We start from the raw sequence: 12375 nt of genomic DNA, 5'->3' as shown, positions 1-12375 counted from the left end.
CCCCCATTCTGTAGGTATGGACTGCATTCCTTCTTGCTGCATGTATAACCTTGCATTTGTCTGTATTAAAATGCTTTTTATTGGGCTCAGCTTACCAAGCAAACCAGATCACTCAGGATCTATCCTCAACATTATTTACCACTGCACCAAATTTTGTGTCATCCATCAATTTTATCTACAGTTAAGTATGTTTCTCTAGTAGATGTTTAACATTTTCCTTAATTACTAATGCACTGCCTCATTTGTCAGGCGATATTCATACACCAACTTCTTCTTTCCAGACACAGAAAAGAAACATGTATTGAATACTTCTGCCATTTTCTGCATCATTATGAATTTGTTTTTTCCATTTCTAGGAAGTAATGGCCCTATACCATTTTTAGTATTTTCTTCCTGAAATAATTAAAAAAACCTCTTTGTTATCTTGGCCCTGCCAGCCATGGAGTTTTCTCTGATGGCCTTAGTTTCTTTTACCATATTTCTGCTCTTCATTACTTCTAATTTGCATTGATTACAATCTATTTCCCCAGTTTCCTATTTGTTTTATATAGATATATAGATAGTGGCAGAGCACCAGCTTTGCTTTGGGGGGGTCTTGCACTTCTGGGCAGTTAGTGTTTGTCTCAGAGGTTTGCTGTGACCCTCAATGTAGCCTCTCCCCTCCTAGAGGCAAGGGTTACAGCTTATTGAGCCACCTTCATAGTCAGCCAGTCAACAGGTTTGGTATAAGAACTCTTTTTAGTCCCTGTCTTCCTTCTCAGGGAGCATTTGTGTAGAGGTTGGGGGGAACCCAGGCCTACCCTCTTCTCTGGGTTCCAGCCCAGGGACCCTAATTGGCAGCAGCAACAGAGAGTTTTCCTATATTACTGGAGCTATAGCCCTTCCCTGGGCTACTTCCCCAAACAGCCCCTCCTAGGTACCTGACCATGCTTGTTCTCCCAACTCTTTTACTGCACACCTTTCCTTTCCTACAACATATCTTCTTACTTCCAGCTCCTACCAGCTACCCCCACTGAAGGGGCTTCCTTTTAAACTAGTCCCAGCTGGTTCTAAATGGGCTTCAGGTTATCTGATTACCCTGTTTCCCTTGATTGCTTCTAATCAGTTCTTAATTGGTTCCAGGTGTCTTATGAAGTCTGCCTGACTTAATTGCTTCTAGCACCTTCCTGACTGCTCTGGGGTAGCTTCAGCCCTGGTCACTCAGGAAACAGAACACTCTTCAGCCAGTGTCCAGTGTGTTTTCCTTCTACCAGACTCCTGCACCCAACCGGTCTGGGTCTGTCACAATATATATATAATTTTTACTTGTTCCCTTGAGTTCTCATACACACAGCTATAGGGGAGACAAACACCCTATGTTCTATCCTAGAGACTTTGCTTTTGTTTTCCATGGTGTTTTTTTCTATTATAAAATGAAAACACAGTGTAGGCAACCAGTTGTTTCCAGCCCCAAACCCTGTGTGAATGTGCTGTTCCGGCAGGGTATGGGAGATATCACACCACAAGAGGCTGGGGAAGAATTTTCCCACAGCATGAGAGGGGATACAACTGAGATAATTGGTCTCCATTGTCTCTGTCGCAGGCACTGGTTTGGGTGATGCTAGAGATATTGCTGTGGGCTGTTATGTCTAAGGGTATGTCTACGCTGCAATTAGACAGGTTAAGGGGCTGTTTAATTGCGATGTAGACTTCCAGACTTGGGCTGCAACCTGAGCTGTGGGATACTCCCACCTTGAAGCGTCCTAGAGCCTGGGTTCCGGTCGAAGCCCAAACTTCTACCCCGCAATTAAACAGTTCCTCAGCCTGAGGCTGAGTCAGCTGGCCCACACCCACTCTGGGGTCTTGTTGCTGTGTGACACGCCCCAGCCTACATTTCTAAAGTCTTTCACTGGTGCACCTGGCTCTCAACCACTAGGTGACAGTAGCAGCAGAAAAATGCTCCTTCCTATTGAGCGTCAGCCTTGAAACAGGAACCTGCTGTCTCACAGAGCAGCCTGCTAGACTTTTGTGACATATAATGGAGACAATCATGGAAAGACAAGAGCTTCTGCCTAAGGCTGTGATCAATTTACAAATGTAGATCCACCACATGGAAGGAAAAAAAAAGATCTTCCTGAAATGTTTGTTGAATGGTCCAATGGCTAAGATTAGTTCCGGGGAACTTTTGGAGTGGGATCAGATATGGCCGTTAGGATATCTTGTGACCAACTGAAATAGCTGAAAACTTTTTTCTTTTGTAAATTGTACTCGTCTGTTTATGAACAAACATGTGCTTGAGTCTAAGCTCACTTACACCAGTTTACACCGGCATAGCTACGCTAACTTCAGTGGAGTTCACACTGCTGTAAATCAGGAGAACAGGGAGCAGAATCAGGGCTCAGACCAGAAAGCAACTTTAGCCTGATTTCCTCATTGTGGAAAATGGTGATTCAGAGCAGAGGGAAGGTCTAGGTGAATGGAGCACCGTGGTGAGGGTTACCCACACACTGTACAATCAAGCTGAGACTGAACACAGCTCCTTTGCACCACAAACTAATAGGATTTGTAAAAATTGTAAAAAATAAAGATCTACCCATAGAAGTTAATTGAAACCTACAGAGATGGGTGGACCATGGATTATACATACTCTTATAGGGTATTAACATGCAATCGGTACTTTTTAAGGGTATTTTATTGTATGTTTAATTTAAAAAGATAAATGAGATGGATTTCTAAAGGAGAAGAATGATAGAAACAGCCCCCTTGCCTCCCACCAACACACACACACACACACACACACACACTTCAGCAGGATGCTCTCACACCAGCTTGCTTTTATTAAAAGGGGAATAACAAATCTTATATGGGTGCTAAAAGAGCTCCCTTCTGGAATTTCTCCACCTCACAAGGTTCTTTACAGCCCAGATGAACAGCAGCGCTTCAGGGTTCCGCTGAAGCAGGATCTGATGATTTTAGAAGCAAGTGGCTGTCTGCCAGATTCCCAGATCCTGCCTAGACCATCAGCCCATCTACACATGAACAAAGAGAAGAGACTCAGTTTTGTTGTTGATTTCCACTAAAACAGGGCCAATATGATGTTTGATTTCAAATCAAAAGGCACAGGAGGCATTGCCCATTCACAGAATGCTGAATGAGGAGGTTCTTGGTTAACTATGTCACAGGGAATCCATTGTCCCTAGTGTAACATTTTGTCACAGAGTTTCAAAGGGGATAGTTATATTATCTAAACCGGAGAACTGGCTGTCTATAACAAGTATACTTTAGAAAAGTATGACTCACATCCACATACAGGTGTTCTATCAAACACACCTTGTCTATAGCTGAAGCTAAAACGAGACATACTTACTTAGAAGATAGATAACAACTCTGAAAGAATGCAGGGAAACTCTAATTCTGTCTGAAACCTCTGACCTTGTGGCAGTTCAATGCTAGCAGCCCTGCCTGCTGAGAACATGCATCTCTGGACATGCTCAGTGACTTGGCCAGGAAAATCACCCTGCAGTTGATTGCATGGCCTCTCCAGCCTAGGTCCCTGGCTCCCACTCTCCAGGCTCAGGGAGCTCACAGCTTCGCATCTCTTGACCCCCAATCTGCCTCTCTGGTGTTTTAGTGAGTGGGAAAGTCTCTCACACTCCCAACTGTTTCTCTGAGACCTGTTCCTGCTGCAACATTAATGTGACCAGCTGAGTGGCCTGTATAATTTATGGCTTTTAAGGTCAGGCTTGACAAAGCCTTGGCTGGAATGATTTGATTGGGGATTGGTCCTGCTTTGAGCAGGGGGTTGGACTAGATGACCTCCTGAGGTCCCTTCCAACCCTGATATTCTATGATTCTATGATTCTATGGCACCTACAGGCACAAAGAAGTAGAACAGGACTAGAAAGGGCTGCAGATTTGCAATGTGGCCGAGTCAAATTTACAGAGCATGTTTAAAACATTAAAATTGATTCTGAACAATGTTTCCTCCCCTGGTTTTCAAAAGGGGGCAAATAAAGGGCTAAGTGCTGAGCTGCTTTAAGGATGGAAGATTCATCAGCTCTTAAATGGAAAAAGAGTACTGAACATTTCTGTTCACACTGCAGGGTCTCCCTTGTGGAACACTGAACTTACTTTCGACAGCAAAGACCTTGAGGATGGCATCTTGCAAGATATAGAGATTTCACTGGACATCCTTTAAGGTAACAGGATGCTGCATGGTGCGCACATTCCTTTCAGGTCAGCTGAGCCTGGGAGAACCCTGAGAAGGAAAAAGAGTCTTAATCATCATTCTGCAGAGCAGATGTAACCTTTCAGTGGAATATGAGGCCTGACTTTATAATAAGTCAGGTTGTGAAAGGCACAGAATTATTAACACTAGTCAGCAGGAGAGGTTCTATTTTAAGTCATGGTCTCCTGGCCAGTCCTAGCCCCATGCACCTTCTCACAGTCCCAGGGGTATACTGAAAGGGGTTGGCTAAATTTCCTTTGCTCAGCATCCAATCCAGATGTTCAGTTATAAGAAGAGTATGTGCTGAGCAGATAGAATGTAGTGTGGCTTAAGCAGGAAGCCTCAGCAAGCTCTGAGGAAAACACTGAGGGGGCAGGGATATTTTTTTTGACTGATCATAATTCAGTCAAATCTCTATGGTTTTTTATGGGAGCTGAAAAAAGTTAGAGTTGTTTTTCTAATGGAAACTGTTTGACAACCTTACTGCAGGCTCCCAGATATTCCTCTATATCATCACACATTTTCATTTACATCTTACCTGGGGCATCCATGAGCACCAGGAAGACCACAGCAAACAGCAGGAAAAGGATCTTCATGGCTGAAGGTTGGCCAGGAACTGAGCGTCACTGGAGAGAAGAAACACTGAGACAGAGAGTAGACAGAGGACACTAGGGCACTAGGGATTGTGACATGCTGAGCTGAAGAAATATTGCCTTAATTGAAATGACATTTCTAATATGTGTTCTGCAATCTCTTAAGAATAAAGATTATTATCCACACAGCACCATAGATGTCCTTGAAGGATTTCAGATAAATACAGGTGTGTCAGACAAGATATCTTTTAAAAACAGATGTTTGGTAAATAATTTTAATTAACTGATTACTTACATTAGATTTCTCATGGAAATCTCTTTTTCCTTCGCCAAAGTTTAAACTGGAGAATTATGGCATATTTATGTATTTTATTACCCCAAATATAATGGAAAGAAATTAAGAAATTACAGAAAGCAAGAAAAAGGTGGTTGGATGCTCAAGTTTATGAAATTTCTAAAAATAAATTCATGTGATGCTACAATTTACTAAGAAATAGTAAATCACATCAATTCATTTAACGTCTAATCACAGTCTTCTTATTGAGGAAAGCTTTTTACTGGTTCTATGCTACACTGGGGAGGTGACTTTGCTACTAACATTGAACTAGTGGTCCTGTTACCAGGCACATCGGAATGCAACACCACTCATTCAAATTTGGCCTGGCCACCCTCATTTGGCTCAGATGCCCCTCCATCATGATGGGGAAGGGCAGCAGGGCTAGATTTGAGTGAGTGGAGTTGTAACACTGTATAATTACTGAATTTCGAGATTCATTCAAATTTGGCCTGGCCACTGAAATTTGGCTCAGATGCCCCTCCATCATGATGGGGAAGGGCAGCAGGACTAGATTTGAGTGAGTGGAGTTGTAACACTGTATAATTACTGAATTTCGAGAAGGCTCAATTCTGCCCCCTGAGAGTCTGACATGTCCCTTCCCCTGGCTGAGAACCTCTTTTTGCAACTATTCCAGTTTCTCTGGATTTTACCTATATCCTACAGTCTTAAGCCATTTTCACAAAATATTAAAAGTTCACAAAATATTAAAATAGTGGAAATAATTTTTCACTTACCAGCGAATTCAAAGTGTAGAGTGGGGAATTTTTGCACATTTACATATTTTATATGCTTTGAGACAGCACTTAAAGCAAATAAGAAATCACAGAAAGAAGAATAAAGGTCATTAGTTGATCTTGTTTAAGAAATTTCCCAGCGCTGACAGCGCTGGAAGATGGACCTAGTCCCACCCCTCGCTTGTGGAGCCCAGGGCTGACAGTGCTTGGAAGTGCTCAAGCAGCACTAGCCAGGCTCCTGTCTCTTGCGGCTACTCCCTCTCTTCCTGTATCTCTCCTTCTTTCCATCCCCTTTTCTCTCCTCCACCCTCTCTTCTCTGCCTCCCTTCATTCCCTGCCTTCCTGCCCCATTCTGTTTTCTTAACTCCTCCTCTGTCTCTGCCTATCCCTTTTCTCCCTGAAACCTTCCCCTTTTAGTCTTCAACTTCATCTGTTTTATTTCTTCCATGTTGGCTCTTTCTCACTCTCCCCCATTTTTCTCTCCTTCTCTAGGTTCTCCCTCATTCTTCCCCTTTCTTTTTGACTGTCCTCATTCCTAAAACCGGAAATCCTCCCAAACTATAGTTCCCACAGCCTTCATGTTAGTAAATCAGTGGTGATTAACTACCACAGGACTACAGGGGGGATGCACTGTGTCTTTGGCTAACTAGGATTTTCAGATAAAGGGAATTTAGATAACTGGAATTATCCTGTAGATGATTTTGACTCAGGTCGCTTTAACATAACTAACGTGTCATTGGGATAAACCTAGCATGTGTAGCTTTGCTACTTTTTCATTCAAACAGGCATGAAGGCATATTCTCCAGCTCAACCCCAGGTGGTTTCTCGAGACACCTAGAAAGTTCATTCAGGTAGTTCACTCATTCAAGGGGTTGTGACAACTGTGTTCTTCTTCTCTTTCTGGATCTAGCAGCCATCTCCCTAGGCAGGACTTTAAAGGAAAAGTTAACAGGGTGATTACGAGAGAGGTGACTATAGTAGTTACCAGACAGGGGCACTCTCAGTAGCCAGGTGATGACCATCTCTCTTGCTCAGATATTTTAGCTTCAGGGAGTGACGCTTTGACCAAAACTGCCTGTTTTATACAGTTTCTGAAGGCTTGGTTTCTTCCTGGCAAGGCTGCTGTCGGCCAATCAGAAGGTGACCCAATTCCTATACACCAGTGGTTCTGTACCAGGGGTACGTGTACCCCTGGGGGATGCAGAGGTCCTCCATGGGGTACATCAACTCATCTAGATATTTGCCTAGATTTACAACAGGCTACATAAAAAGCACGAGCGAAGTCAGTACAAACTAAAATTTCATACAATGACTTGTTTATACTGCTCTACATCCTGTGCACTGAAATGTAAGTACAATATTTATATTCCAAATGATTTATTTTATCGTTATATGGTAAAAAAGAGAACATAAGCAATTTTTCAGTGACAGCGTGCTGTGAAACTTTTGTATTTTTATGTCTGTTTTTGTAAGCAAGTAGTTTTTAAGTGAGGTGAAACTTGGGGGTGCACAAGACAACTCAGACTCCTGAAAGGGGTACAGTAGTCTGGAAAAGTTGAGAGCCTCTGCTATACACCACATAATGCTCCTTCCCCACAGACATATATTAATGGCTCTCATTGTTATTAGGGGTTGTTCTGAAATTTTAACAGGGATTTGAAATCTCCTTGTACCAGTGTAGTGGCACAAAAATAGGAAAATAAACTAAATACATGGAGAATATTGATCCATAGTGTATAAAAGAGATACAAAACCTACACACATGCACAAAGTCTAGTGCCAATCCATTTCTCAGGGGGAGCTGATTCTTGAATTCCTCTCTGCACAATGGGGTCTCATCCAAAGCTCACTGCAGTCAAAGGGACTTTTTTCATTCACTTAAATACATTTTCTGCCAGGGCGATGATGTTTAATTGGTATAAAAGTTCAGGATGTGATTCTGGCCCCATGGAAGTCAACAAGAAAACTATCATTGACTTCCATGGGGCCAGTATTTCACTCTAGATTATAATTTTTCTCCAAACAGGGTTTGTCAGCTGTAATGGTGACACGCAACATATGGTATTTATTATTAATAATAATGTCATATACATCCAGGCATAGGCCAGAATCCTTGTAATCATTTTGGCCTAAGTTTTTGAAACATGTCAAATATCAGAGGCTGCGTCTGTGGTTCACAGAGGAGTTAGATTGACTAACAGCAACAGTCGCTAGCTAAGCTAACCGCAAACTCTTACTAAGTTGTGAAGTAACTTCATCTTTTATCAGTTTCTTCTGCACTATTTTCTTTATGCCTAGAATTTCATAACAGAGACATGGTAGATCAACTCTTACTTGTTATGGCAACATAATGTACAATTTTAGAAACTAAATAGGTTTCAGAGTAACAGCCATGTTAGTCTGTATTCTCAAAAAGAAAAGGAGTACTTGTGGCACCTTAGAGACTAACCAATTTATTTGAGCATACATGAAAGCTTATGCTCAAATAAATTGGTTAGTCTCTAAGGTGCCACAAGTACTCCTTTTCTTTTTGAGAAACTAAATAGAAAATTATAATCTATCTTGAGTATTCGGCAACAGAGCCCTGCTGTCTGAGGAAATATCATTGCCCTCATTATAAGAAATGTTGTAAGCATTTTGGACAGTGTTGTGTATTTTAAATAGAAATTATATATATATATATATATATATATATATATATGTATATGTTACCTACTGGATGTGCCATGAACTGCAAAGGATATTCCAACAACTACAAAGGACACCCAGCAAGGTCACATTAATGCTACAGCAGAGACAGGTCCCAGAGAAGCAGTTGGGAGGGTGAGAGATTTTTCCACCCACTGAAACACCAGAGCAACAGCTTGTGGCAGGTGTTATAAAGCTGGGAGCCTCTTGGTCCCGGAGCATGGGAGCCAGGGAACTAGGGTAGAGTGACCATGCTGCCAGCTGCAGGGTTGCTCTCTTGGCCAATACACTGAGCATGCCCAGAGTCCCTGCTATCACCAGGCAGGGCTGCTAGCATGGAACTGTCTCAAAAATAGGGTCGGTCTTGAGACAGAATTGGAGTTTCCCTGCATTCTCTCGCAGTTACTTATTCATAACCTAAATATGTATTTTTCATTTTATCTCCACCTGTGGAATCTGGAAGACACACACTCACTTCTAAAATCACTGAATCCTGCTTCAGTGTAAGTCAGAAGCATTGTTTATTTGGGCGGCAGAGAAATTAGTGAGCTGGAGAAATTCCCAGAAGAGGCCCTTGCATCATCCATATGGGATTTGTTACTCTCCTTTTAATAAAGGAAGTTGGTGTAAGATCACATTGCTGAGACTTGTACACGGGTGTTGTGGTGGGTGGAGGAGGTAGAGGTTGGGGGCTGTTTTTCTCCTTACATATCTATTTCTTTTATCTTTTTTAAAATTAAAATAAAATTAAATACCTTCAAAAAGTCCCTCTTGCTTGTTAATGCCACACAAGGGTATTTATAGCCCATGCTCTGTACATCTCTGTATGCTTCAATGATCTCATGTGGGCAGATCCTCATGTATTCCTTACAGCTTTTACAAATCCATTTGATGTATGTGGTTATCAAAGCTGGATTCAGTCACAGCCGGACTGTATGGTCTGTAGTCTTTGCCACAGTGCTGCATGGCACCTATACTTGCCCTGCTGTCCTGAAACCTCCCAACCCCCAGGACTGCTTCTCTTGTGCCAGAGCATCCAGGCATGGCTAGATCCAAGAGTTTCCCCTTGCAGAACTTAAAATCACTACCCAAAACCTCTAAACCCTTCACTGTGCACATGGGACTATAGGCAGCTCTGCGAGATTCTCCAAAATAAGGCCACATTGAGGAAAACAAAAGGATTCAGGCCAAGTTGCTTTAAGAATTAAAGCCTGAGTCTGCTCCCAGTTACACTGACGGGTGTAAACCAGGAGTGACTCCCTTGAAGCCATCATTGTTACACTGGTGTGACAATGTCATAATGGAGATTTGAATCAAGTCCATGATTTCGATGAAAATTCTAGAACAAGTTTACAAAAGGGAAATGGTTCAGCTATTTCAGTTGGTCAGATGAGCTCCCCCAAGCCTTATCCAATCCCATCTGTCCCAGATGTCTGCCAGTTGCCAAAGGGAACACTTGAGTGAGTGAGCTGAGCAGGATATCACCCTTTTGCGGTCAGAGTTCACAGGATGCTGTAGTAAGAGCTTGGCTGAAATCCCAACATGTAACAGTGATGACGAGCTGCTCAGCCACACATTTGATAATTCCATCACACAAAGCTGTCAGGTGTGTCTGGCAAGGTCCACATTAACTCACACAAGAAAGCTTCCTAGATAATGTACCCATTGAGTTTGGCACGGGGTAGAATTCATGGAGGTTGCTCTAAAGCCCTCAAGCCAGCAAGACACCTGAGATGTAACCTGGAGAAGAAGTCAATTTCAACCTGACATGCCCACAGCCTCTGAGCACCCTCTGGAATTAGATCCCCACCTCCTGAGCTATCAAACTCTCCCTACACCCTAAGAACAGCTTGAACCACTCCTAGCTGCCCAAACCCTCTAAACCCAATCCCCATCTCCTGCTAATGCCAAGTGTCCGTAAGCGAATGGCTACACTGGAGGCAGAGATGTAACTTTGGCTAGCCGCCCTGCGTATGTGTGTCGGGTTCCGGAAGGGATCACACACCAGCTGGCCAGCCAGTTCCACCACTAATGCTGCCACAGCTACATTTCTACTTTTTGTGTCCTAGCTGAAGCAGAACTAGTGCAGGTGCATCTACCTGAGCTGGAAATTACACCTCAAGCCCCAATGTAAAGGCACCCTTAGAAAGATAAGTTTGCACCGTTGGGGAACAGAGAGGTTAAGGGCTCATCATCCATGGTCTAGCAACCTTTACAACCTATCTTTCACTGGCCGCCTGACACTCAACCACTACACGACAGCAGCATCAGAAAGATGCTCCCTCTAGTTGAACATCTTCCTTCAAGTAGGAACCTGCTGTCTCACAGCTCAGCCTGCTGGGTTTTAGTGACGGAAGAATGACGACAACCACAGAATGGCGACAGTCTCAGCCGAATTAAAGCTGTGATCAATTTTCAAAATGTAATTCCCGCACATCTAAAGGGTTAAAAGGATCTGCCTGAGATTTCTGACCTATGGCCCAATGGCAGAGGTGAGTTTCAGGGAACCTTGAAGATGGGACCAGAAATGAATGTTGGGATATCATGTAACCGATTGAAATAGTGGAAACCTTTACCTTTTGGAAATTAGTTCCCATCCTTTTATGGACAATCCTGTGCTTGATTCTGATATGAATTACACCAATTTTATGCTAGTGTAACTACAAGGGCTTCAGTGAAGTTACTCCTGATTTACAGCAGTCAGGGTAACAGGGAAGTGAATCAGGCATGAGACCTGAATGCAGTTTGGCCTGATTTCCCTTTTCTCCTCAGTGTAGAAGATAAGGTTCTAGAACATAGGTTGGGAGAAAGTCTAGGTGCCATGGAGCTCCACCGAACAGTCAAGCTGTGACTGAAACCAGACCCTCTGACATCACAAAGTGAAAGGATTTGTAAGCATTATAAGATATAGAGATCTACCCAAAGGAGCCCTTTGAAACCTACACAGATGGGTGGACCATGGTTTGCAAACACTCAGGTGTTGAAATAACATGTGCTCGGGATGTTTTTAGGATGTTTTATTTTTAATTTTTAAAAATAAACTAAATGGATTTTGAAAGGAGACAAATGATGAAAACAGCCTTCTTGCCTCCCACCAACACACACACACACACTTCAGCAAGATTATCTCAAACCAACTTGCTTTTATTAAAAGGAGAGTAACAAAACTTATATGGTGATACAAGGGCTCCTTTCTGGAATTTCTCCAGCTCGCAAGGTTCTTTACAGCCCAAACAAACAGCACTTCAAAGTTCCATTGAAGCAGGATCCGATGATTTTAGAAGCAAGTGACAGTCTGCCAGATTCCCAGAGAGCCTGCTTAGACAATCAGTCAATAATTCACCTGTACAAAGAAAAGAGAATCAGATTTGTTTATGTTTTTCCACAGAACAGGGCTAATATGAAGTTTGATTTCAAATCAAAAAAAGGAATTGCCTAGTCACTCTGTGGTGGGTGAAGAGGTTCTTCAGCTACGGTGGAGGGAATTCATTTTCTCTGCTGCAACATTCTATTACAGAGTTTTAAGGGGAAAAGTCATATGTATCCAAACAGGTGAACTGGCTGCCTATAAAATCTATACTGCAGAAAACCACGACTCACATCCAGGTACAGTTGTTCTACCACACACACCTTGTGCACAGCTGAAGCTAAAATTACTTAGGTGATAAATCACTTACTTTTAAAGAATGAAGGGAAATTCCAATTCTCTATGAAGGCTGACACCATTGGGTGGCAGTTGCTTCTGAGAAGCTGCTGGCATGGTCACTCTGGCTGAGTTCCCTGGCTCTCAGTCTGCAACCCCAAGGGGCTCCCAGC

Source organism: Natator depressus, chromosome 3, assembly GCF_965152275.1.
Source record: "Natator depressus isolate rNatDep1 chromosome 3, rNatDep2.hap1, whole genome shotgun sequence".
In the NCBI taxonomy this organism is placed as follows: Eukaryota; Metazoa; Chordata; order Testudines; family Cheloniidae; genus Natator; species Natator depressus.
This window is presented reverse-complemented; position numbering follows the sequence as displayed.